General features: G+C 44.2%; 1 protein-coding gene and 1 non-coding gene across 3 annotated transcripts in view; both read right to left on the bottom strand.

Annotated features, from left to right (window-relative positions):
- LOC124718993 overlaps positions 1-26,768 on the bottom strand; it is a 661,726-nt gene that overhangs the window by 558,539 nt on the left and 76,419 nt on the right. The gene's annotated exons all lie outside the window — the stretch shown is intronic.
- On the bottom strand, positions 13,125-13,199 carry Trnat-cgu. The gene has a single exon. It is a non-coding gene; the product is annotated as a tRNA-Thr (tRNA).

Genomic DNA, 26,768 nt, shown 5'->3' with positions numbered 1-26,768 from the left:
GGTTGGTTGGTTGGTTGCTTTGGGGAAGAAGACCAGACAGCGTGGTCATCGGCCTCATCGGATTAGGGAAGGATGGGGAAGGAAGTCGGCCGTGCCCTTTCAGAGGAACCATCCCGGCATGTGCCTGGAGTGATTTAGGGAAATCACGGAAAACCTAAATCAGGATGGCCGGACGCGGGATTGAACCGTCGTCCTTCCGAATGCGAGTCCAGTGTCTAACCACTGCGCCACCTCGCTCGGTGGTTCTGGCTGCTTTGGAGTGTGGAGTGACCACAATTTTTGCTCTGGTCTATAGGGCAGAAATACTCGGAACCGTTCAAAACTATTTGACGACGTTTGAACGTAATCTGAAGTAGCAAAGGGCATACATGCTTTTAGTCTTGCTTTTTCATGCCGTCCCGTGGCGACATCCCTGACAGTGCGACAGTCACACATGCAGGGCGTGTGTGTGTGTGTGGGGGGGGGGGGGGGGGGGGAAGGGGGAGTAGAGTAGGTGCAAGTAGTACTCGTCCACTGAGGTTCCTGTACAAACTTAATTATGTGTGTAGACAGTTCAGCCATACCGGAAACAGAGTACCTCGACCATGTGTGCCTGTTATCGATATCGATAATGGCAAGATATCGCTCCCGGCGATTTAAACGTGACAAAATTATGCAGGAGGCAGAGCAATCTGCGAATGTTTGTTTCACGTATAACTTGATACGCCATATATATGTGCAGTAGTCGATCATGGATATCTGATAACTTGCGAAACGCCGTCATGTGAGTAATAAAGTCATATCTTTCCTGATGTCTGACTTTGCGACCAAGACTGCTTGAATGTAGAAATGCTGTTTCAAATCTGATTACAAGTGACAAAAGAAATATTTTTTCCACCTGATGTAATTAAAGATTAAAATTTTCTGATTTTTTCCCTTTACTTGAGCTGCAAAACCTTGCTTATCGTCAAATTTCGATATTATAGATCAACGGGAAGTATCCTCCAGATTTGGATGAGTGCGAGTATCCAAATAAATGACGTAAATGGTCGTATTCTTTGGTTGCACTGAGTTAGCTTGTATTTATGACAGCCGGCCGGGTTGGCCGAGCGGTTCTAGGCGCTTCAAGCTGGAACCGCGCTGCTGCTATGGTCGCAGGTTCGAATCCTGCCTTGGGCATGGATGTGTGTGATGTCCTTAGGTTAGTTAGGTTTAAGTAGTTCTAAGTTCTAGGGGACTGATGACCTCAGATGTTAAGTCCCGTAGTACTCAGAGCCATTTGAACCATATTTATGATACTGCCAAAGGCATGTAGACCTAGTATGGGATATAAATATCAACTTGATACCTCTACTGATTAGAGATGGTTCGTTCGCGAACTAACGGGTCCAAAGGAACGGTTCACCAAGATGAACGGAACGACCGAGGAACGATTCTAAGGAACGGTCTTTCATAGTTCACTTCGGTCGCGGCTCCCTACTTATAGTTCCCGGGAACGGGAAACGGTTGGTCTCGTTACCGAACGGCACGTCGGCCGATCTCGTTCCAGCCTCGGTGCCGCTCCCGTCTGTCTCGCTAGGCCGGAGTCGTCATTCTTCGCGTGGCCACTCGTCGCAATTCCGCTGCCGACTGCTCATAGTTCAGTATCCAGTTGTTCGTTTCGTTCGCTTCACACGCCCATTCTAGAACTGTTTCATACCATTTTTTGAACCCTGAACTTCTGGTTCTTATCCTGTTCTATTCAGCGTCCACGACCGATAATTAAAATGTATTTCATAATTACGTAAATTACGTGGTATGTTGTGCATACATCTTTTCAGGTAACAAAACGGCATATCAACTTACTTCACTCTTTGGATAAACAGTAGAAGAAATACTTGTAAAAAGGCAAGATTTTTTTTGTTATTACACATGCAAACGAAGTCGGCACGGCACACACGAGTGGCCATTTTCAGTCTTTTTTTGATACAAGGTAAAAGAGCGTGTTCATTGTTATGGAAGGCAGACAGACTTACAACCGAATGATAACTCCTACAGTATTATTTCTGTGGTACAGGGTGGCGCACGACAAATCGGCCCCGATTACTAGATTGCTCATTGTCGCTCACCAACTGTCATCTATTGTTTCGAAGTAGTTGTCTCCATTAGCTTATTAGTTATTTCTTCACTACCTAATTACTAAGTGTTTATCTATTCTGCTTGTAGCAGTCAACAAATCGTGCGTAATTGGCGAGCAGTCTATACTCGGGGCCGGTTTCTCGTGCGTCACCTTATATTATTTCACGGCGGTCAGCCACATAACGCTACAATTGGCTAAACGAGAGGTTTTGCAGAATCAGGAAAATTACGAGTGTGTGAGAATTCTGTTGTGAATAAAAACTCTGTACTCCAGGGGGGAGGCAAGTGCCCCCTCTTGGCGCCTTCCATCTTCAGTCAGCTATGCTACTAATTTTCAATTTTTCACAATGGTTCAAATGGCTCTGAGCACTATGGGACTCACAATCTGAGGTCATCAGTCCCCGAGAACTTAGAACTACGTAAAGCTAACTAACCTAAAGACATCACACACATCGATGCCCGAGGCAGGATTCGAACCGGCGACCGTAGCTGTCGCGCGGTTCCAGACTGAAGCTCCCAGAACCGCTCGGCCACAGCGTTAGAACGATATACCAAGTAGAAATGAACGGTGAAGAGTCAAAAAGAACGGTTCCCAAACAAAAGAGCGATCACCAGTGAACTAGTTCCCAAGGATGAACGAGATCTAGTTCTGACACTTGAGCTGGTGATGCAGAATTTCGCTATTCGGCTGCCCCACGTCATCGCCAATAATGGCAGGCATATAGAACCTGTCATAACCTAAATCCGAATATCTATAGTGACATCTACAAGTTGAATGAAGTGTGTGCATGCCGTAGTTTGCAACTAATTTACCTTTTTTCCTTCATATAGTTCGATAATTGGCAGCCAGCACATTAACAGCAATTGTGAAGTGACGCTCCGTGTTTGTGGCAGGCGGCCAATGTGGCAACGCTGTATCGGCATGTGAGACATCAGCTATCAAATAATCAGACTATAGCTGGAACAGCAGATGAAAAGTAGTAATCAATGTCAGCTCTGAGGGATGTAATCATCAACGACTGGCTTCAGATCTCGCGTACCAGACGGAACCTATGGAGCCTCTTCGAAGTCTAACTGACGGCATTATCGAGACCACAGATACGTCGTATTAGCGTTGTGTCTCTTGCGGTAAATGTTCTGTCTGCTGTGCTACAAATTTCAGACTGACAACTGAGGATTAATTTCGTAGAGGTGCTTGCAATAGATTTTGCCCGAACCGATTACAACATGGACTTTTGTGGCGTCCAGTAACTTGTCAGAGAAACTGATCCCGTTATCCGTCTGTCGTCTGCAGCATTAATTCCACGCGGAGAGAGCAGATCGCAAATACGTCCTTAATCACTGTGCACAATTTCCGCGCACACAGAGACCGCAAACATTTGACGTGGCGTTCAGCGCGGCCGCACTGTAATCGCAGCTGGGATGAGTGGGTGGCTCGTTCCCGAGCACAATCGATTTAAATGAGACTTCTGCGACGGTGTAATGCGATCTGCTGTACGCACAAAGGGAAGCGGGAGGAAACTGAATAATGACACGTTCCCATTGTCCTACGTCGTTCAGCCGGTACGAACTTGAAACTGTGTGGCAATATATTGACGAGATACCGGAGAGGACAAAAACAGTAATACTGGCCTAATTTATTATTATTATTATTACAAAAGCGCTACTCCCTGACTGCAGTGAGACCTTCACCAGCTCCCCGTAGAGACGTAGACGATTGCACGTACTTGTCACAGATACCAGGTGTAGTCAGCCTTTGTCACCTTCAACACTAAAGTAATGGAAAGACAGGTGGACTGGAAAGAGTTGCAATAGAATTGTGCAAATATGGGACTTCTGAAACTGTTCAGTCCTTCGTAGGGGGAGACGTAATATCGTGAGTGTGGTGCGAATCATATACAGGGTGTTACTTAAAGGTACGGCCAAACTTCCAGGAAACATTCCTCACACGCAAATAAAGAAAAGATGTTATGTGGACATGTGTCTGGAAACGCTTAATTTCCATGTTAGAGCTCATTTTAGTTTCGTCAGCATGTGCTGTACTTCCTCGATTCACCGCCAGTTGGCCCAATTGAAGGAAGGTAATGTTGACTTCGGTGCTTGTGTTGACATGCGACTCATTGCTCTACAGTACTATCATCAAGCACATCAGTACCTAGCATCAACAGGTTAGTGTTCATCACGAACGTGGTTTTGCAGTCAGTGCAATGTTTACAAATTCGGAGTTGGCAGATGCCCTTTTGATGTATGGATTAGCACGGGGCAATAGCTGTGGCGCGGTACGTTTGTATCGAGACAGATTTCCAGAACGAAGGTGTCCCGACAGGGAGACGTTCGAAGCAATTGATCGGCGTCTTAGGGAGCACGGAACATTCCAGCCTATGACTCGCGACTGGGGAAGACCTAGAACGACGAGGACAGCGTCAGAGAAGTTGCTGCTGCACAAGGTAACGTTGACCACGTCACTGTATGGAGAGTGCTACGGGAGAACCAGTTGTTTCCGTACCATGTACAGCGTGTGCAGGCACTATCAGCAGCTGATTGGCCTCCACGGGTACACTTCTGCGAATGGTTCATCCAACGATGTGTCAATCCTCATTTCAGTGCGAATGTTCTCTTTACGGATGAGGCTTCATTCCAACGTGATCAAATTGTAAATTTCCACAATCAACATGTGTGGGCTCAGATGGCAACCCAGTTCTAAGCAAAGAAGGGAAGGCAGAAAGGTGGAAGGAGTATATAGAGGGTTTATACAACGGCGATGTACTTGAGGACAATATCATGGAAATGGAAGAGGATGTGGATGAAGATGAAATGGGAGATACGATACTGCGTGAAGAGTTTGACAGAGTAGACAACATTCCATTAGAACTACTGACGGCCTTGGGAGAGCCAGTCCTGACAAAATTCTACCATCTGATGAGCAAGATGTATGAGACAGGTGAAATACTCTCGCACTTCAAGAAGAATATAATAATTCCAATCCCAACGAAAGCAGGTGTCGACAGATGTGAAAATTACCGAACTATCAGTTTAATAAGTCACAGCTGCAAAATACTAACGCGAATTCTTTACAGACGAATGGAAAAACTGGTAGAAGCAGACCTCGGGGAAGATCAGTTTGGATTCCGTAGAAATGTTGGAACACGTGAGGCAATACTAACCTTACGACTTATCTTAGAAGAAAGATTAAGAAAAGGCAAACCTACGTTTCTAGCATTTGTAGACTTAGAGAAAGCTTTTGACAATGTTGACTGGAATACTCTCTTTCACATTCTGAAGGTGGCAGGTGTAAAATACAGGGAGCGAAAGGCTATTTACAATTTGTACAGAAACCAGATGGCAGTTATACGAGGCGAGGGGTATGAAGGGGAAGCAGTGGTTGGGAAAGGAGTGAGACAGGGTTGTAGCCTCTCCCCGATGTTATTCAATCTGTATATTGAGCAAGCAGTAAAGAAAACAAAAGAAAAAATCGGAGTAGGTATTAAAATTCATGAAGAAGAAATAAAAACGTTGAGGTTCGCCGATGACATTGTAATTCTGTCAGAGACAGCAAAGGACTTGAAAGAGCATTTGAACGGAATGGACAGTGTCTTGAAAGGAGGATATAAGATGAACATCAACAAAAGCAAAACGAGGATAATGGAATGTAGTCAAATTAAATCGGGTGATGCTGAGGGAATTAGATTAGGAAATGAGACACTTAAAGTAGTAAATGAGTTTTGCTATTTAGGGAGTAAAATAACTGATGATGGTCGAAGTAGAGAGGATATAAAGTGTAGACTGGCAATGGCAAGGAAATCGTTTCTGCAGAAGAGAAATTTGTTAACATCGAGTATAGATTTAAGTGTCAGGAAGTCGTTTCTGAAAGTATTTGTATGGAGTGTAGCCATGTACGGAAGTGAAACGTGGACGATAACTAGTACGGACAAGAAGAGAACAGAAGCTTTCGAAATGTGGTGCTACAGAAGAATGTTGAAGATTAGATGGGTAGATCACGTAACTAATGAGGAGGTATTGAATAGGATTGGGGAGAAGAGAAGTTTGCGGCACAACTTGACTAGAAGAAGGGATCGGTTGGTAGGACATGTTTTGAGGCATCAAAGGATCACAAATTTAGCTTTTGAGGGCAGCGTGGAGGGTAAAAATCGTATAGGGAGACCAAAAGATGAATACACTAAGCAGATTCAGAATGATGTCGGTTGCAGTAGGTACTGGGAGATGAAGACGCTTGCACAGGGTAGAGTAGCATGGAGAGCTGCATCAAACCGGTCTCAGGACTGAAGACCACAACAACAACAACAACAACATGTGTGGGCTGACGAGAATCAGCACGCAGTTGTGCAATCACGTCATCAACAGAGATTTTCTGTGAACGTTTGGGCATGCATTGTTGGTGATGTCTTGATTGGGCCCCATGTTCTTCCACCTACGTTCAATGGAACACGTTATCGTGATTTCATACGGGATACTCTACCTGTGCTGCTAGAACATGTGCCTTTACAAGTACGCTACATGTGGTTCATGCACGATGGAGCTCCTGCACATTTCAGTAGAAGTGTTCGTACGCTTCTCAACAACAGATTCGGTGACCGATGGATTGGTAGAGGGCGGACCAATTCTATGGCCTCCACGCTCTGCTGACCTCAACCCTCTTTCATTTGTGGGGGCATTTGAAAGCTCTTGTCTACGCAACCCCGGTACCAAATGTAGAGACTCTTCGTGCTCGTATTGTGGACGGCTGTGATACAATACGCCATTCTCCAGGGCTGCATCAGCGCATCAGGGATTCCATGCGACGGAGGGTGGATGCATGTATCCTCGCTAACGGAGGACATTTTGAACATTTCCTGTAACAAAGTGTTAGAAGTCACGCTGGTACGTTCTGTTGCTGTGTTTTTCCATTCCATGATTAATGTGATTTGAAGAGAAGTAATAAAATGAGCTCTAACATGGAAAGTAAGCGTTTCCAGACACATGTCCACATAACATGTTTTCTTTCTTTGTGTGTGAGGAATGTTTCCTGAAAGTCTGGCCGTACCTTTTTGTAACACCCTGTATACTGACGAGATACCGGAGACGACAAACACAGCAATACTGGTCTAATTTGTTAGAACAGCGCTACTCTCTGACTGCAGTGAGACCTTCGCCAGCTCCCCGTAGAGGCGTAGAACATTGCACTTACTTGTTGCACATACCAGGGGTAGTCAACCTTTGTCATGTAGAACACTAAAGCAATGCTAAGACAGGTGGACTGGAAAGAGTTGCAATAGAATTGTGCAAATATGAGACTTCTGAAATTGTTCAGTCATTTGCAGGGGGGGGGGGGGGGGGGGGGAAACGAAATATCATGAGAGCGGTTCGGTGCGTATCATGTATGACATGTATAAAAATAGGGAACAAGAAGCATCAAACCAGTAACAGATGGTTAGTGTTGTGTAAATTATCAGCAGATGTTTCAGCGCTATTCTGAAAAATACGGTGGAAAATGAGATTCGGGGAAAGATGCTAGAGGACAAGGCTGGTTTTATGGTTGGACGACCTTGTATGAATCATATTTTTAACCTTATACAATTGAGGAGTCCTTTTCTAAAGCTCAGGAGGTACACTTAATGTTTGTAGATTTACAAAAAGCGCGAAAGTTTGTACCGATCAACGCGTTGTGGGAAGCGAGAAAGTATGTAGGTGAAATCTGGTTTCGCAGGACAGAGCGGATCAGGTTGTGGAAAGGAGCCAAGGTCAATTACTGCTAGTTATACAACAACACACACATCTTTATTGCTCAAACCAATGCATAGTACTCTCCTTAAAACAACAAAGATCAATTCACGGCTCAGGGCCAAAGTAACTTCTCCAAAATAAGTTGGAATGATTGCTTTTAAAACACCAGGATTTAAAGTAACGGTTGAAGGCCTTACTTAAGAAAAATTACAATATCTTCTCGGCTAAAGGCCGAAATAATATTTCAGATCAGCTAAGGAATTCTTTAGAAAGCAAAGCATTTACAAATTCCGGCTAAAGGCCATTAAGGAAAATTCAAGTTAATTCTTCGACTGAAGGCTGTAATTTTACTTGAATTACGTAACCACTACGGCACCTCACCTGACCCTCTCGATACCAGTAATAATCTACTGTGTTTCTGTGAAGTAGTTGACATATTTCTGAGACAACATTCAGATTTTATTTCATTAATGTAGAGATACTTTGATACATCGATATGTTTATATTGCAATGATATTATCCTTATGTGTATTCTTTCTTTTGTCACTATGATCTTTGTCGTACTTGTAACTCTGATTTTTGGGCGCGTAAGCAGTAGTTAGAGAGTCGGACCTTGAGAAGGTCAAGTCTTGGACGTCATGTTGGAAAGACGCATAACGTAGCGAGCTTATAAAATGTGAACTTTAACAGTGAGGAAGATGTTTTCAAGTATGTTTTGTGTTGTGAAGTGATGTTTTGTGTGTTACGTGATATTGCAGCAGAAGTAGTAAAAAAGAAGTGTAACTTAAATTCGGAGTGCTGACTATTTTTTTACATCACCATTGTGCTAACTTTGAAAGGTTTAATCTTCAAGAATGGTTTGTGAAGCGCATCTACAAAAGTTTTGAATATAGCAGAATAAAACCTAGGCCTCTTTGCATCCGAGCTTGGAATCATCACCACCTAGATTTTCGACAATTGAGCCATGATTTTACAACGAGACCAGCGTGGGAAACACGGAAATATGAGTGCCTAGTTTATTCATTATTACATGAAATGACTTTAATAACTGTGCTCTAATGACACCTGGCACATAATAACTTTGTTGTTGCCCGAAAATGCAGTATTTAGCAGCGTGAGCAACACCACAATCATTATTAAATTTTGACCTTTGTTGTGGTAGGGTTGTTAGAAGGCCCAATAAAAAAATTTCTTTACACAATAAAAGAGAGGTTTTAAAGATAAGCTTTTACACAGTACAACAGAAAAACATCTTAAGAAAACCTGAAGTATCTTGTCGACTGAAGACCCAAACAATTACTAAAGAATAAATAAAGACAACCTTAAGATAAACATTTACAGAACATGGCTGGCCGTTTCAAGAATTCAAGATAATTAGAGGGAAACCTTACAGAGAAGGATTTACATATTAAAGCCACAGATTGTAAGACATTGCAAGGCCTAAATACAGAGCAAGAAGAATTTTAAATGAAACACGGCTGAAGGCCTAATCTTAAAGTCTTTATGAAGTTCGACTGAAGGCCATACACTAAACATAAAACAGACAATATTAATACACGGCTGAAGGCCTGGCACAGTACCTGCGACCAAATAAAATCACAATCGCAAACAACAGAACAGTGGTGCTCAGAAGTGTTCCAAGGGTCGGCCTGGGGGAGGAAACTCTAATCACAGTTTAGGTGAGACAGACAGCCAAGCATAATACTACACAATCGGGTTGCAGCAGGACCTACGGACGGCTGACAAACCAACCAACCCCATAATCAATTCCTTCCACCCGACCAATAGCACGACAACCAAAGTACCAGCGAAGATGAGGATTGCTGCAGGATTATGTCTTAATAACTGGCGTATAAACACAGTCAAGGCACAGTAAACACTCAAAGATAAAAGGAGAACAACACGAAGCTGTCGAACTACATGCCATGCCAGACAGCGGCGAGGAAAACACACTGCCGCAAAACTATGCTAACGACCAGGGCAGGTAACCGGAATGTTAATGGCCACAAGGCAGAAGATATCGCTGGTGCACTTCACTAATAAATTATAATCATTTCAAAGGTTGAACACTATACAGGGAGACGGCCGTAAAATATTGCCGACTCCAACACACCATCACGTTACTGCTTGCGGGGACAGCCCAGGATGCAACAACCGGCAATCAACAGCAGTTGAGCTTTCATCACAGGTTCACTGATTACTCAACTCCAGCATGCAGGTGCGGTGGGTGACGAACTTGGCAGTTCTCGCAGCTAGTGCCACACAACTCTGACATCGCGTGCACGCCGCAGAGACTTCCTCACTGCTCCGCCGCAACCGACCAACTGCCACACACACCATGACACGGAAATATAGCGGCCACGCCAAAGAAGATACAGCAGTACCAGTATCGATAAACGCTGCTGCTGCCGCCACTCACGGAGGCAAGTGAGAAACTCGTACAGATAGTGACTGACGGAGGAATGAGACGCCACTCGACGGTGACAAAACGCCCAAAAGGCAAAACGGCATTAACGCGCAGTAAGTGTAGAGGCACAGAAAATATAGCTAATTCGGAGAATATAGCCGCTATCGTATGCAGCAATTAAAGTAGAGACAAAATTGAGTGGGACATCCTAAACATCAAAAGATCTCAGACAGGGCAGCAGAATATCGCCAACGCTGTTTAAAACAGACTGTGGTCAAGAAAGTCATGGTACGCCACGTAATATCCTATCGGACCAACTAATGCCAGGTGTAGCTCAGCATCTAGACATGGCATGAAATCAACAAGTCATTGGAAGTGCCCTAAAAAATAGCTGTCCATAACTGCAGAATTGTTGCCGATGTACGATTGTGTACAAATAACCTCTCGATTGTGTGCCACAAATGTTCGATGGGATACACGTCGGGCGGTCTGGGTGGCCAAGCCATTCTCTCGAATTGTTCAGAATGTTCTTGACACCAGTTACCAACAGTTGGGAACCAGTGACATGGCGCAGTGCCATCCATAAAATTTCCATCTTTGTTTGGAAACATGAAGTCGACGAATGGCTGCAAATGGTCTCCAAACAGCAGAATGTAACCATTTCCAGTCAATGGTTAATTCAGTTGGACCAGAAGATCCAGACCCAGCCCATTCCTTGTAAGCATTTAAATGTAAGTTGAATCTATCTCTTGTTACATCGTCACCGACAGAGCTGCTTGTGCAGTAATTACCAACGTTATTTTTGATATGTGCAACTGACTGGTAACTGTATTCACACGGAGCAGTTAAAATCCCCAGTGTTCTGAACAGATCTTTACAATGAGCTCGACTAGTCTTTGTGGTTATTATTCTTATGGCTCTTTTATGGAGTCTAATGACACGTTGTTTCATACCAGACGGCATGGCAAATGACATGTGTCATATGATATGAAATGACATCACGTATCATGTTACCAAGACGCCCACGTATGACAATTGCGGGGATAGGGGGTATGGAGTAATTATTAAATAATTGGAAGACCAATGGCGATTTGTAAGCCGCCGTACAAAAGTCCGATTTTTAACCCTGTAAGAAGCCTGCGCAATAGCGAGTGTTAATCTCTTGAAAGAAAAACAACTGACTCCACCATCCTTCTTTCCCTTTCTCTGGGAGCTAGGTGGTGGTGGTTCTGAAGCTGCCGGCCAAGTCGAAAAGCTAGTTCCCTTCTTTTACTCCTGTAACTCTGTAAGGGGCATATTCTCTTTTTTTTGTACTATGACTTGAGCATTTTTCACTCTGATAGTACATCTACCCAATAAGTAAAGATTTCGTGATATACTGTATGTCTGACATTGCATCCGTTGTGGGTGCGATCTGGAAGTTAGATTACTGTTGAAAAACCAAGTTTGCCAAGATCGCTGGTAATTATTTTCACTGCTGTTACCAGTTTCGACAGATCTACGCTGTCATCGTCGAGTATTATAACATTATTAGATGTACCTGAAAGTCACATAGCGATGTTGCGTCAAATAGTAGTAAAAACTGGCAGCAAACATCAGGATGTCACAAATAAAAATATCACACAATTAAAACATACAACATGTTGTCCTGATATCCCAGCATACATTAATCACGTGACACCACAATGGCGACTCACCTAGTACGATTTTGCACAGATGAATCTCGCCATTGCGGCGTCAAGTGGATTGATGTACGCTGGGACATCAGCGCAACATGCTGTATGTTTTGTGTGGTATTTTGTGACATACTGGAGTTCGCTATGTGACTTGCAATGTTGTAAAAAGCAAGTACATCTTCTTCTCCTCCTCCTCCTGCTCCTCCTCTTCCTCCTCCTCCTTGTATAAAAGGCAATGTCTTAAGGACAGAAACTTGAAATTTGGAGATGCTGTGGATCTCATACTGTAGGCATCGTTTGAGATGAGGTTTTGCGAAATTCGAACCCGAAGGGGGGTGAAATAGCGGAAGAAAAAATTTTTAAAACTAGACCTACGAAAACTGGTATTTGGTTTCTCAGTCGGAAAACAAAGAATACATGTTTCAGCATTTTTGAAATTCTACCACATCGTCGGGTAAAATAGTGGGGGAAAGTTTTTTTGAAAATAAATAATTATTAAAGAACTAAAGGCTTTCAGGGTACATCTATGACAACTGGTATTTGACTTATTGGTTGCAAATTCAAAAATATATATATACACGTGTTTCAGTGTTCCTTGAAATTCGACCCGTAGGGGAGTGGAATAGGGGATGAAAATTTTAAGGCAAATGTTTCGTTACATAACAAAATTTAAACCTAAATTTATCAAAATTGGTATTCCACTTCTCTGTTAGATATGAACAAATATTTGTTAGCGGATGAAAGTTGCTATGCAAATATCTCCACAAGAAGATAAACGGCATGATTAAGAAAGACTTTGGATTCCAGTTACCAGTATCACTTTCTGGTCAGAATTACATTCGGATCAGAGCATGGTTGTTCGGTCTTAATTAGCGTGAAAAGCTTAGAAGTTGTTGGAATTTGCCGGCCATGTGGCCGAGCGGTTCCAGGCGCGTCAGTCTGGAACCGCGCGACCGCTACGGTCGCAGGTTCGAATCCTGCCTCGGGCATGGGTGTGTGTGATGTCCTTAGGTTAGTTAGGTTTAAGTAGTTCTAAGTTCTAGGGGACTGATGACCATAGATGTTAAGTCCCGTAGTGCTCAGAGCCATTTGTTGCAATTTGTGAACAACATAAATATTTGATTAAATAAAATAATCCCTCTGCAGGCCATACAATCTACGCGAGTGAAGCAGCGGGCTCTAAACTAGTCTAATAATGAAACTTCCTGGCAGATTAAAACTGTGTGCCGGACCGAGACTCGAACTCGGGACCTTTGCCTTACGCGGGCAATTGCTCTACCAACTGAGCTACCCAAGCACGACTCTCGCCCCGTCCTCACAGCTCTACTTCCGCCAGTACCTCGTCTCCTACCTTCCAAACTTCACAGAAGCTCTCCTGCTCCTGGTAGAGCACTTGCCCGCGAAGGCAAAGGTCTCGAGTTCGAGTCTCGGACCGGCACACAGTTTTAATCTGCCAGGAAGTTTCACACCAGCGCACACTCCGCTGTAGAGTGAAAATTTCATTCTAGTCTAATAATGTTATACGACTTGATGATGACAGCGTAGATGTATCGAAACCGCTAATAGTAATAAAAAGAATTACTAGCAATTATCGGAAACTTGATTCTTCTACAATAATATAAAATTTCGTTACTCGCTATTCTTCACGGTGTTGCACTTTTGAGACTTTCGCTTGACTGAATTAAACTTGCCACAGGACAAAGTCCATAAATACAGATCGGAGTGAGGCTGTAAGCTTACAGTATGCAGGGAGAGAGGATGGGGTTACTCGGGAAAGAGCACTGGTTGGTTGATCTGGGGCAGGGGACGAAACAGAAAGTCTCATCGTATTAGGGGCGGATGGTGAAGCAAGTCGGCCGCGCCCTTTCAAAGGAGCCATCCCGGCATTTGCTGAAGCGATTTAGGGAAATCACGGAAAACCTGAATCAGAATGGCTGGACGCAAGGTCGAAGCGTCGTCCTTGCCAATTCCAGTCCAGTGTGCTAACCACTACGCCACTTCGCTCGGTTGGAAGCAGGACTGACGCAACTTCAATAAAGCACAGTGCCATCTAGTATGCACCAAGAGAATCTGATATGAGAGCAGCAGCAGCGCAGACCGGCGCTGAACAAACGTCACACACGCACGCAGCCTGCCCTGAGCCGCCAGCGACACAGAGGGAAGCCGGGATTATGAGTGGATAAGCGGCAAGTTCACACGAGGAAGGCCCACACTGTGCAAATGAGGCTACCACCGACCGCCCCCGCCTGGGACAGGTGCAAACACCCAACACCACAGCCTCTGAGCCAACTCTCCGCCCCCCCCCCCCCCCCTCCCCTGCGCGCACACACACACCTGCAGCCCTCCACTGTGCTCCACGCTCAGTTTGCCTACTGCCTCCTCCTGCTCGCTTTTCTACATTTGTGAGGTGCAAATAAAAGTAATGAGGCATCCCTCGCTTGCCGAAACACAGCCAAGCTGCAGCCCCCTTTGTGTCCTCATATTCTACCTCCGTCTTTATTTTTAAGTCCACCTCTTCTACAAGCCGTCTATTAACCTTCAATCCCCCGTTTTCATAAATCGTCCTCCCACTTTGTAGCCTCTCCCCGATGTTATTTAATCTCTATATTGAGCAACCAGTAAAGGAAACAGAAGAAAAATTCGGAGTGGGTATTAAAATCCATGGAGTAGAAATAGAAAACTTTCGGGTTTGCCGATGACATTGTAATTCTGTCAGAGACAGCAGACGACTTGGAAGAGCAGCTGAACAGAATGGACAGTGTCTTGAAAGGAATATATAAGATGAACATCAACAAAAGCAAAACGAGGATGATGGAATGTAGTCGAATTAAATCGGGTGATGCTGACGGAATTAGATTAGGAAATGAGACACTTAAAGTAGTAAAGGAGTTTAGCAATTTGGGGAGCAAAGTAACTGATAATGGTCGAAGTAGAGAGGATATAAAATGTAGACTGGCAATGGCAAGGAAAGCGTTTCTGAAGAAGAGAAATTTGTTAACATCGAGTATAGATTTAAGTGTCAGGAAGTCGTTTCTGAAAGTATTTTTATGGAGTGTAGCCATGTATGGAAGTGAAACTTGGACGATAAATACTTTAGACAAGAAGAGAATAGAAGCTTTCGAAATGTGGTGCTACAGAAGAATGCTGAAGATTAGATGGGTAGATCACATAACTAATGAGGAGGTATTGAAGAGAATTGGAGAGAAGAGGAGTTTGTGGCACAACTTGACTAGAAGAAGGGGTCGGTTGGTAGGACATATGCTGAGGCATCAAGGGATCACCAATTTAGTACTGGAGGGCAGCGTGGAGGGTAAAAATCGTAGAGGGAGACCAAGAGATAAATACAATAAGCAGATTCAGAAGGATGTAGGTTGCAGTAGGTACTGGGAGATGAAGAAGCTTGCACAGAATAAGGTAGCATGGAGAGCTGCATCCAAGCAGTTTCAGGACTGAAGACCACAACCACAACAACAACAAAAACAACAACAACGACAACTTACTCTTATGACGAAAGTTTTCCTATAGCGAGGTTCTCGTTGGTGAAAACTTGACACTGGAAAGACTGTAAAAAATTTCCAAGGTATGTGCAGCCCACGAACATAAAAAAAATGCAATACAAGGACAATGCAGTTTCAGTACTTTCAACATAGTAGCCCAGTCAGCAATCGTGATACTCTAATATATAAGGAACTATCAGCCTCGATCGTGGTAATGAAACCAACATTTACCTAGGTTTCAGCCCAAGTAATTGAGCCTCTTCAGAAGATAAACCTTATTCTGTAATATGTTTATGTTGTGTACATACACTCCTGGAAATTGAAATAAGAACACCGTGAATTCATTGTCCCAGGAAGGGGAAACTTTATTGACACATTCCTGGGGTCAGATACATCACATGATCACACTGACAGAACCACAGGCACATAGACACAGGCAACAGAGCATGCACAATGTCGGCACTAGTACAGTGTATATCCACCTTTCGCAGCAATGCAGGCTGCTATTCTCCCATGGAGACGATCGTAGAGATGCTGGATGTAGTCCTGTGGAACGGCTTGCCATGCCATTTCCACGTGGCGCCTCAGTTGGACCAGCGTTCGTGCTGGACGTGCAGACCGCGTGAGACGACGCTTCATCCAGTCCCAAACATGCTCAATGGGGGACAGATCCGGAGATCTTGCTGGCCAGGGTAGTTGACTTACACCTTCTAGAGCACGTTGGGTGGCACGGAATACATGCGGACGTGCATTGTCCTGTTGGAACAGCAAGTTCCCTTGCCGGTCTAGGAATGGTAGAACGATGGGTTCGATGACGGTTTGGATGTACCGTGCACTATTCAGTGTCCCCTCGACGATCACCAGTGGTGTACGGCCAGTGTAGGAGATCGCTCCCCACACCATGATGCCGGGTGTTGGCCCTGTGTGCCTCGGTCGTATGCAGTCCTGATTGTGGCGCTCACCTGCACGGCGCCAAACACGCATACGACCATCATTGGCACCAAGGCAGAAGCGACTCTCATCGCTGAAGACGACACGTCTCCATTCGTCCCTCCATTCACGCCTGTCGCGACACCACCGGAGGAGGGCTGCACGATGTTGGGGCGTGAGCGGATGACGGCCTAACGGTGTGCGGGACCGTAGCCCAGCTTCATGGAGACGGTTGCTAATGGTCCTCGCCGATACCCCAGGAGCAACAGTGTCCCTAATTTGCTGGGAAGTGGCGGTGCGGTCCCCTACGGCACTGCGTAGGATCCTACGGTCTTGGCGTGCATCCGTGCGTCGCTGCGGTCCGGTCCCAGGTCGACGGGCACGTGCACCTTCCGCCGACCACTGGCGACAACATCGATGTACTGTGGAGACCTCACGCCCCACGTGTCGAGCAATTCGGCGGTACGTCCACCCGGCCTCCCGCATGCCCACTATACGCCCTCGCTCAAAGTCCGTCAACTGCACATACGGTTCACGTCCACGCCGTCGCGGCATGCTACTAATGTTAAAGACTGCGATGGAGCTCCGTATGCCACGGCAAACTGGCTGACACTGACGGCGGCGGTGCACAAATGCTGCGCAGCTAGCGCCATTCGACGGCCAACACCGCGGTTCCTGGTGTGTCCGCTGTGCCGTGCGTGTGATCATTGCTTGTACAGCCCTCTCGCAGTGTCCGGAGCAAGTATGGTGTGTCTGACACACCGGTGTCAATGTGTTCTTTTTTCCATTTCCAGGAGTGTAGTTCTGCGTAGTCAGCGCATACACAAAATTTTCCACTAGAGCGCGCCCCACTAAGCACAACAGCGCAGGCACAGCGCTCATCCGTCTCCGCACTATGAGATGGCGCTGCCATAGAGACAGACCAAATTCTGCTTCCACCGATCCGCGTATTAATATGTAACGCAGCCCATGAGATTGCTGCTAACGTAGAACCTTTTTCTCCTCGTGGATCACACTCGCGCAGTGAAACATGAATGCGCGAGGTATTATAACGAGTGTACAGACCTCCGATTAGTCAGTCTGCATGAGTCTATAGTCAAGTTTCAGTCTGCGCCTAATAAGATTATCATATTCCTCTACATAGCCATGAAGATAAATGAATAGACACTGTCAAGTATCAGAGATATGTGAGAATAAGATTAACGTACCAATACCAAAGGAACTTCAGATTGTCAATTGTAAATAGCATCCAGAACCAAGTTAAGTAATTTTTATGCTTGTTATTATTTTAATAAACGTGTGTGAAAATTAATCAAATTCTGTTTAAAGTTGGTCACCATCAATCTGCTACTCTAAGTGTGCAAGTGGCATTTCTATCGTCTGACCTAACGGCAGAAGATAAACCCGCCACAATAAGACCACGAGACATATTGCTGACACTCGCCTACTTCGTTAGAGCGACAGGTGAAATAATCCAGGTCAAATAATTTGATAGTGTGTGTACTGAAGGTCTTACAGTACGCTCACCACAGTTTATGAGGTCATGGTCTAGAAATAAAACTAAAACAGCCTGAATAGGCGTACCTATGTACCGCATTTTTAAAATGTGACTATGTCTATTCAGGCTGTTTTAGTTTTATTTCTAGACCATGCCCTCGTAGACATACTATAGAATTAGGTTTATCTTCTGAAGAAGGCTCAATTACTTGGGCTGAATCCTAGGTAGAGGTTGGTTTCATTACCGCAATCAAGGCTGATAGTTTCTTACATATTACATTGCAATTTAGTCCAATTAAATCAGGTGATGCTGAAGGAATTAGATTAGGAAAGGGACACTTAAGGTAATAGACGAGTTTTGCTATTTGGGCAGAAAAATAACTGATGATGGTCGAAGTAGACAGGATATAAAATATAGACTGGTAATGGCAGGGAAAGTGTTTCTGAAGAAGAGAAATTTGTTAACATCGAGTATAGATTTGTCAGGAAGCTGTGATATTTTTGGCTGTGGCCGCCAGTATTTTATCTTGCTAGAAGCTCGCCTTCATGCAGCTTGATACACGTGAAATAGCGTATGGTGGAAAAGTGGATTAAGATACAAGCGACAGATGGTACAGTATGTAACCATTCCCGTGGGAGTGTCCGCCAGTTGTACTGAACTTGCTTCTGATTGGTCGGTACATTCGGGTGTTGAGTGCCAAAACGCCTAACTAATCTTATTAGTTTTCAGTTACCCTACGAGTCTAACGTTTTTACTAAATTTCACTTAGTTTTGAGAAACATACAAGTAATGATATTACAATCTAAGTGTTTCGGGCACCTTCAGGTGGCTTTGGCGCGCCTGGGAGACGAAGTACTTCGGCTGCGCTTGTCAGACTGTTTCGGGTGTTCTTCAGAGCCGCACGTGTCTCTCTGTTTCAGACGGACATGTCGTACTCAATATCGGAAGTTGTCAGAAAAGTTACCGTACTATTAAGAACGCTATGTCGAGTGTTGCAGGAGACAGTGTAAAAAGTGATATTTTAAAACAGAAACAGACAGCTTACATTAATGAGAGGTGACGCCTATCATCATTGTCAGTACTACAGATCTTGCCCTCTGTAGATACAGGGACTAACCTGGGCACCCCACAAAAAGAAAAAAAAAGAAAAAAAAAAGAAAATGAAAAAGCACAAACACAGGTTGAAGTTCTCTGCCGAAGAAGAGCCCACGACCGACGAGCAACACAGCTTTAGAAGATGACAGTTTGGTGGATGATGATGATGATGATGATGATGATGATGATGATGATGATGATGATGATTGGTTTATGGGGCTCTCAACTGCACGGTCATCAGCGTCTCTACACAGACCCAACATTTACACAGTCCCAACATTTACACAGTCCCAACATTTACACAGTCCCAACATTTACACAGTCCCAACATTTACACAGTCCCAACATTTACACAGTCCCAACATTTACACAGTCCCAACTTTTACACAGTCCCAACTTTTACACAGTCCCAACTTTTACACAGTCCCAACTTTTACACAGTCCCAACTTTTACACAGTCCCAACTTTTACACAGTCCCAACTTTTACAGTGTCCCAATTTTTTTTCACACAGTGCAATCTAGTCACTGTTGCGAATGATGATGATGATGATGATGATGATGATGATGATGAAATGATGAGGACAACACAAACGCCCAGTCCCCGGGCAGAGAAAATTCCCAACCCAGCCAGGAATCGAATCTGGAGCCTAGTGATACAGAGGCACCAAAACTATCCACTAGAGCAGGAGTTGCAGAGACAGGTTGGTGGAAAGGACTGTTACAGACTCTTTATTCCCATCTCTCCAGCTTTCAGATCTGACTTCCAACACGACAATGTTCAATTTTAGAAAGTCTTTTCTGAAAGTACTTGTATGGAGTGTAGCCATGTATGGAAGTGAAACATGGACGATAAATAGTTTGGATGAGAAGAGAATACAAGCTTTAAAAATGTGGTGCTGCAGAAGAAGGCTGAAAATTAGATGGGTAGATCATGTAACTAATGAGGTGGTACTGAATAGAACTGGGGTGAAGAGAAATTTGTGGCACAACTTGACTAGAAGAAGGAATCGATTGATAGGACTCGTATCAAGGGACCCCAATTTAGTGTTGGAGGGAAGTATGGAGGGTAAAAATCGTAGAGAGAGAGAGCAAGAGATGAATACAGAAACGCTACGGTCGCAGGTTCGAATCCTGCCTCGGGCATGGATGTTTGTGATGTCCTTAGGTTAGTTAGGTTTAAGTAGTTCTAATTTCTAGGGGACTGATGACCTCGGCAGTTGAGTCCAATAGTGCTCAGAGCCATTTGAAACACTTGAAATACAGAAAGGAGATTCAGAAGGATGTAGGTTGCAGTAGTCACTCCTTCCGATCTCACCATGTAAGTATAGAAAAGTTGTGGAATTATATGAAAGACAGCAATTGAGAGATATATACCATATAATAAGTTATGGTACACAAAACGGGTCAGATCGCTGTTGCAGAAGCACCGAAGAAATCATGCCATATTTCACGCAAAATCCTGAACACTGGCAAAGTTTTGCAGAAGTTCGAAATATAGCTCGTACTTCAATGCGAGATGCTTTTAATAATTTCCACAACGAAACTCTGTCTCGGAATCTGGCAGAAAACCCGAAGAGATTCTGGTCATACAGAAAGCACACCAGTGGAAAGAGACCCAATCAATACCTTCACTGCTCGATAACAACGGTGAAGTCACTGATGGCAGTGCCACCAAAGCAGAGTTATTAAACACGGTTCTCCGAAATCCCTTAACCAAAGAAGACGAAGTAAAGATTCCTCAATTCCAATCAAGAACAACTGCCATGATGAGAAACAGTAGATATCCTCGGTGTAGCAAAGCAGCTTAAATCAGTTAATAAAGGAAAGGCTTCCGGTCCAGACTGTATGTCAGTTAGGTTCCTCTCAGAGTATGCTGACAAAATAGCTCCATGTTTAGCGATTATATACAACCGCTCGCTCACAGAAAGATCCGTACCTAAAGACTGGAAAATTCCCGGAGAGGGAAGTAGGAATAATCCGCTGAATTACAGGCCCATACCACTAACGTCGATATGCAGTAGGGTTTTGGAACGTATACTGTATTCGAACATTATGTAGTACCTCGAAGTAAACTATTTATTGACATATAGTCACCACGGATTCAGAAAATATCGTTCTTGTGAAACACAACTAGCTCTTTATACTCATGAAGTAATAAGTGCTACCGACAGGGGATGTCAAATTGATTCCATATTTTTAAATTGCCATAAGGCTTTCGACACCGTTCCTCACAAGCGTCTTCTAACCAAACTGCGTACCTACGGAGTATCGCCTCAGTTGTGCGACTGGATTTGTGATTTAATGTCAGAAAGGTCACAGTTCGTAGTAATAGACGAAAAATCATCGAGTAAAACGGAAGTAATATCCGGTGTTCTCCAAGGAATTCTTATAGGCCCTCTGTTGTTCCTGATCTATATTAACGACATAGGAGACAATTTGAGTAGCCGTCTTTGATTGTTTGCAGATGATGTTGTCATTTACCGTCTTGTAAGTCAACAGATGACCAAAACGAATTGCAAAATGATTTAGATAAGATATCTGTATGGCGCGAAAAGTGGCAGTTGACGTTGAATAAAGGAAAGTGTGAAGTTATTCACGTGAGTACTAAATGAAATCAGCTAAATTTCGATTATGGGATAAGTGCACAAACCTGAAGGCTGTAAATTGAACTAAATACTTAGGGATTACAATTACAAATAACGTAAACTGGAACGATCACATAGATAATGTGGTGGGTAGAGCAAACCAAAGAATTCTATTCATTGGCAGAACACTTAGGAGTTGCAACTGATCTATTGAAGAGACTGCTTACACCACACTTGTCCGCCCTATTGGATGGAGTATTGCTGTGCGGTGTGGGATCCGCATCAGGTGGTACTGACAGATGACATCGAAAAAGTACAAAGAATGGCAGCTCGTTTTGTATTATCGCAAAATAGGGGAGATAGTGCCACAGACATAATGCGTGAATTGGAGTGGCACTGATTAAAACAAAGACGTTTTGGTTGCGACGGGATCTTCTCATGGAATTTCAATCACCAGTTTTCTCCTCAGATTGCGAAAACATTCTATTGGGACCCACCTACATAGGGAGAAATGATCATCACGATAAAATAAGAGAAATCAGGGATCGCACGGAAAAATTTAAGTGCTCGTTTTTCCCGCGTGCCGTTCGAGTGGTAGAGAGACAGCTTGAAGGTGGTTCATTGAACCCTCTGCCAGGCACTATATTGTGAATAGCAGAGTAATCATGTAGATGTAGATATTATTACTTTATTTTGTAATTTCTTGTACTGACATGTTCCATGACCTTGGCGATTTGTTCCTCAATTTGGTCCTACGCAACTTGACTTGTAAATAAATAAATAAATAAATAAAAGGGGTCGGAGCAAATGGAGATAGACTACTGGAAGGAGATGGACTGAGACAAGGAAGAGGAGGAAATCAGGACGTGTATCCAGTTCCAATACTTATTTGACAGGTGTGCGTCGTCATTTCTTTCTTTTCCATTTAACAGGACAGTCACAGCAACATTTGGCTAGTTACAGCTAGGAATGACTGTATTTCAGTATCAAACATGCCTTTTCCCATTATTCTGCAATATTCGTTTCAATATTTGTTAGCTAACAGAAGCGACACCCGTTATTTTACAATGTTGCGATAATGATGGCAGTATTCCATCGAAGTTAAGAACGATTTCTTCTTCGTAATTGTTGCATCATGTTATCATCATACAGGCACATGATATGACATTCGCTTCGTCCACAGGTGATTTTTTATAACGATTTTCTACTTTTCTGGGAGACAGTATCTTGTTTCCATACTCTTGGGTTTCTTGCGCTTTCCCAGGTGTCACTGTAAATCTGTTTCACTTTTTCGTATTGCCTTCCTGCTCTTACTTGCAACTGCTGTCTTCGCTTTTATTTTGGCCTTGTCGATCTTTCAAGTTCAACTGGATGCTGACTCCTAACCTGTACCTACAAACAACACAAATATTACTTCTATTCCGAAAACTATGATAGCAAGCCTAACACAGAAAATTCTTATAAGCCAGTTGATCCAACCAATATCATCGTCACGATCTATAGCCCACAACGTAGGAACTTCTTTTTCGAATCGATGACTTAATTAGATGTAAGTTTTCATCTAGAGAATTTATTTGGGAATCACGGATAATATATTAGTCATAAATAGCCAAAATTATAGTACTCTACTTCGGCAAAGACATGCAGCAGTGGTGAAATAAGCAACACTTATAATCTCGAAACACAAGAACAGAAATTGTGGTAGCAGTGAATACATATCATATGCGCACAGGCAGATTTTCAAACAACATGGCAGTGTGAGTCCACTTATCAGTGTGAAGTTGTACCACGTCACCTGCCCGAATTCAGCTATTTATTGTGCGGTGTTAAAGGCAACGTACGAACAAGACGGTGAGTCCTTAGTCTTACGTAGTGCGCGCATGTGTTACGTATTCATAACTCCCCGGAACTGGCAGAAGTAAAGCTGTGAGGAGGGGGCGTGAGTCGTGCTTGGGTAGCCCAGTTGCTAGAGCACTTGTCCGCGAAAGGCAAAGGTCCCGAGTTCGAGTCTCGGTCCAGCACACAATTTTAACCTGCCAGGAAGTTGTATTCATAACTTCTTCAACTGGCGATGCAATATTTGTGTTTCAATATTACAAGTGTGGAGTTATCTCAGCGTTACTGCATACTTTCGCCGAAGGTGCATACCCAAAGTTTGGCTATTTATGACTAATGCGTTACCCGCTGTTCCCAAATAAATCCGTAAGATTTCTCAAAAAGGCGAAACGCGTAAAAAAGCCTCTGCTGTCATTAGCGACCTGAGCTGTTTTTGTTACTGAAAATCTAAGTTTCCACAACGCAGCCAAATAAGAGAATCTTGTAGGCCTTAACATTTCACATCATTCAGTCTTTAATGAATTTGGAGCCGTTATCAACGTCTCGTTAGCTACGTGGCCATAAATCTGAATACCGTCCTATTAATTTTCAATGCCGCGCTTAGTCCTCTGACGTAGTATGGAAATTCTCCATAAATTGTGAGCTGAAAGTATTTCTAGAATTTTATGTCTTCCTTTAGGCTATATAACTCCATGGTGTAGTGTTTTATGCGATCATTATAGCTTTTATATCGGCATCTGCCGAGCGCATCGCCGGCACTTTGAAATTTAGGCGTAACTAAATGCAGGTTAAGCACAAAGCCGCCTTTCTCTTTTCTCGCGCATAACGACACGGAAACTTCCTCCGTTATCCTACTGTAAATGCCTGCCTCATAAGTAAAGATATTTCTAATATTCCGCACTCGACGTCGCTGTCCATCCAAAATCCTGACACGAGACTGAGACATAGTGTAACTATCTGCGTGAGAAGTACGTCGATTTGTGGATAGTGGAAATGAAACATACGGGAGTGGAGTCTGTACATAAGCTTTGGAGGTGTCGACCCTTCATACCGTCGAACTGTAGCACTTAGGTATATGGGAAGGTGCATTTTGGTACAAAATTTTAAACGCGTATGTACAGGAGGAAATTTTTTTTTTGAGCTGCCGAGGTATGGTGGAGACAGTTGCAGTGGAATAGACTGTAAATCAACATGTGAAAAGAAGACAGCGACGGAGGAGAGATATATTGATAGCGACAGAGGGAGGTGCTCTGTATGATAGCTTATCTTTCTTTCTTTGGGCCTTGTCCAATGCCAACACGCGGTCGGCCATGTTATGACGGATTAGGCGGTGTTAGTAACAGAGAGTGGTGGGGATGCCCTTCCTGACGCCACCCCGAACCCCCTGGGATGTAAGTAGTGTACCCCAGCTGTTTGTGTCTAGTGTAATCCCTGAAATAGTTCAAAATTGTTCAAATGGCTCTGAGCACTATGGGACTTAACATCGGAGGTCATCAGTCCCCTAGACTTACAACTACGTAAACCTAACTAAGGACATCACACACACCCAAGGCTGAGGCAGGATTCGAACCTGCCACCATAACGGTCGCCCGGTTCCAGACTGAAGCGCCTACAACCGCTCAGCCACCAGCAGCCGGCCCTGAAATAGTGCTAAAGAGTTCAGATATCAGAGTTGTGTAACTGTGCCAGAACGTGGGGACCAGCCTGGCATTCGTGTAGCGGGATGTGAAAAACCGCCGAAAAATCACATCCAGGCTGGCTGGCACACCGGCCCCCGTCGTTTATCTGCTGGGCGGCTTCGATCCAGGGCCAGCGTGCCTACCCGAGTCCTGGAAGCAGCGCATTAGCGCTCTCGGCCACCCTGGTGGGTTGTATGAAAGCTTAACTACGACGAGTAAAAGAATTTAGAAATTTTTGTGATAATAGACCGCGAATATGTTCGCACGTTTTTTGGTGATGCAGGTGCAGTGAGGCTTGAAGTATTCAGTTTCCCTAATTTTCTGTCAGTCTTTTGAGAGGAACGTACTCTCCTCCTCCGTGCCTTGCCAGGAGTATTTTTCTACAGTTTATTACCGCTACACCAGACAAGAATGAAGAAAGCACGGAAGCTTAAGAGTTTAATATCCCATCAGCAGGATGGTTATCAGAGACATTATGCCTCACAAGTCTTTTGGAAATTTGTGGTAAGGTCTTACGGGACCAGACTGCTGAGGTCATCAGTCCCCAAGCCTATTCACGCTATGGACAACACACACAGCCATGCCCGAGGGAGAACTCGAACCTCCGACGGCGGGGGGGGGGGGGGGGGGGGGGGGGGGGGGGGGGGGGGGGGGGGGGGGATCCGCACGGACCGTGAAAAGGTGCCTAAGACCGCTAGGCTACCCCGCGCGGCTCCACACAAGTCTTCAGGCGGCAGATAAACACAGGGTGTTTTAAAAGGAATGTACGTATTTCGAATGGATATATTTATTAAACTTTAACAGATACGAATATGAAACTTTACACACATATTTACGAATCTTTCAAGTTCAGATTGCGGATGTTCAATATGTCCCCTATCAGCGATATGAATAATATCACATCGATAAATTCCTCCCGTACTCGAGCAAGCCTGTCGTTCGTCAGTACGGATCCGCTTCTTCAACTCTTCCAGGTTCTTTGCGAGTGGTGGTACATAAACGTTGTCTTCCACGAAACCCCACAGGTAGTCAGAGGATGTCAAATCCTCTGACCGTGGAGCCCAGCCGTGGCATGGTACGTAGCCAGCTCCTTGACGACAAATCCAACGGTTCGGTAGAGTTTCATTCAGATATTTACGCACTTGGCGACTCCAGTGAAGGGGTGTCCCATCCTGTTGAAAAATGAAGTTGCCTTCGTGCAGCCTCGAAAACAACCAGTTTTGTAACATAGCGGGATACTGGTGACCGTTAACCGTGTTTCCATAAAAGCAGAATGGGCCGGGAACAGATAATGCGGATATCGCACAAAACACATTGACTTTAGGCAAATCTCGTACATGTTCAATGGCTGCATGTGGGTTCCGCAGGCCCCAAATTCGAACAATGTGTTTGGTTACGTGAGCACAAACATGGAAAGTCTTTTCATCATTGAACACAATGCATTGTGCAAAAGTGTTATCATTGTCAATAGCATCAAGAATCTCATTACAAAATACCATCAAGACGAAGAGCTTGTAACAGCTGTAACTTGTATGGCTTCATAACCAACTGAGGTCTCAAAACACACCAGACTGTTGTTGTGGGCAGTTGTAACTCCCGACTGGCACGACGTGTTGATGCTGAGGACTACGTTGGAAAGCAGTTTGAATTCGTGCAACATTTTCATCGGGAACTCTAGGGCGGCCAGGTCTCTTTCCTTTACATAGACATCCTGTATCTAGAAACTGTCGATAACATCTGCGCATG

Source organism: Schistocerca piceifrons, chromosome 10 (genome assembly GCF_021461385.2).
Source record: "Schistocerca piceifrons isolate TAMUIC-IGC-003096 chromosome 10, iqSchPice1.1, whole genome shotgun sequence".
NCBI lineage: Eukaryota > Metazoa > Arthropoda > Insecta > Orthoptera > Acrididae > Schistocerca > Schistocerca piceifrons.
Note: the sequence above shows the minus strand (reverse complement) of the source record. Positions and strands in the feature narration are given on the sequence as shown.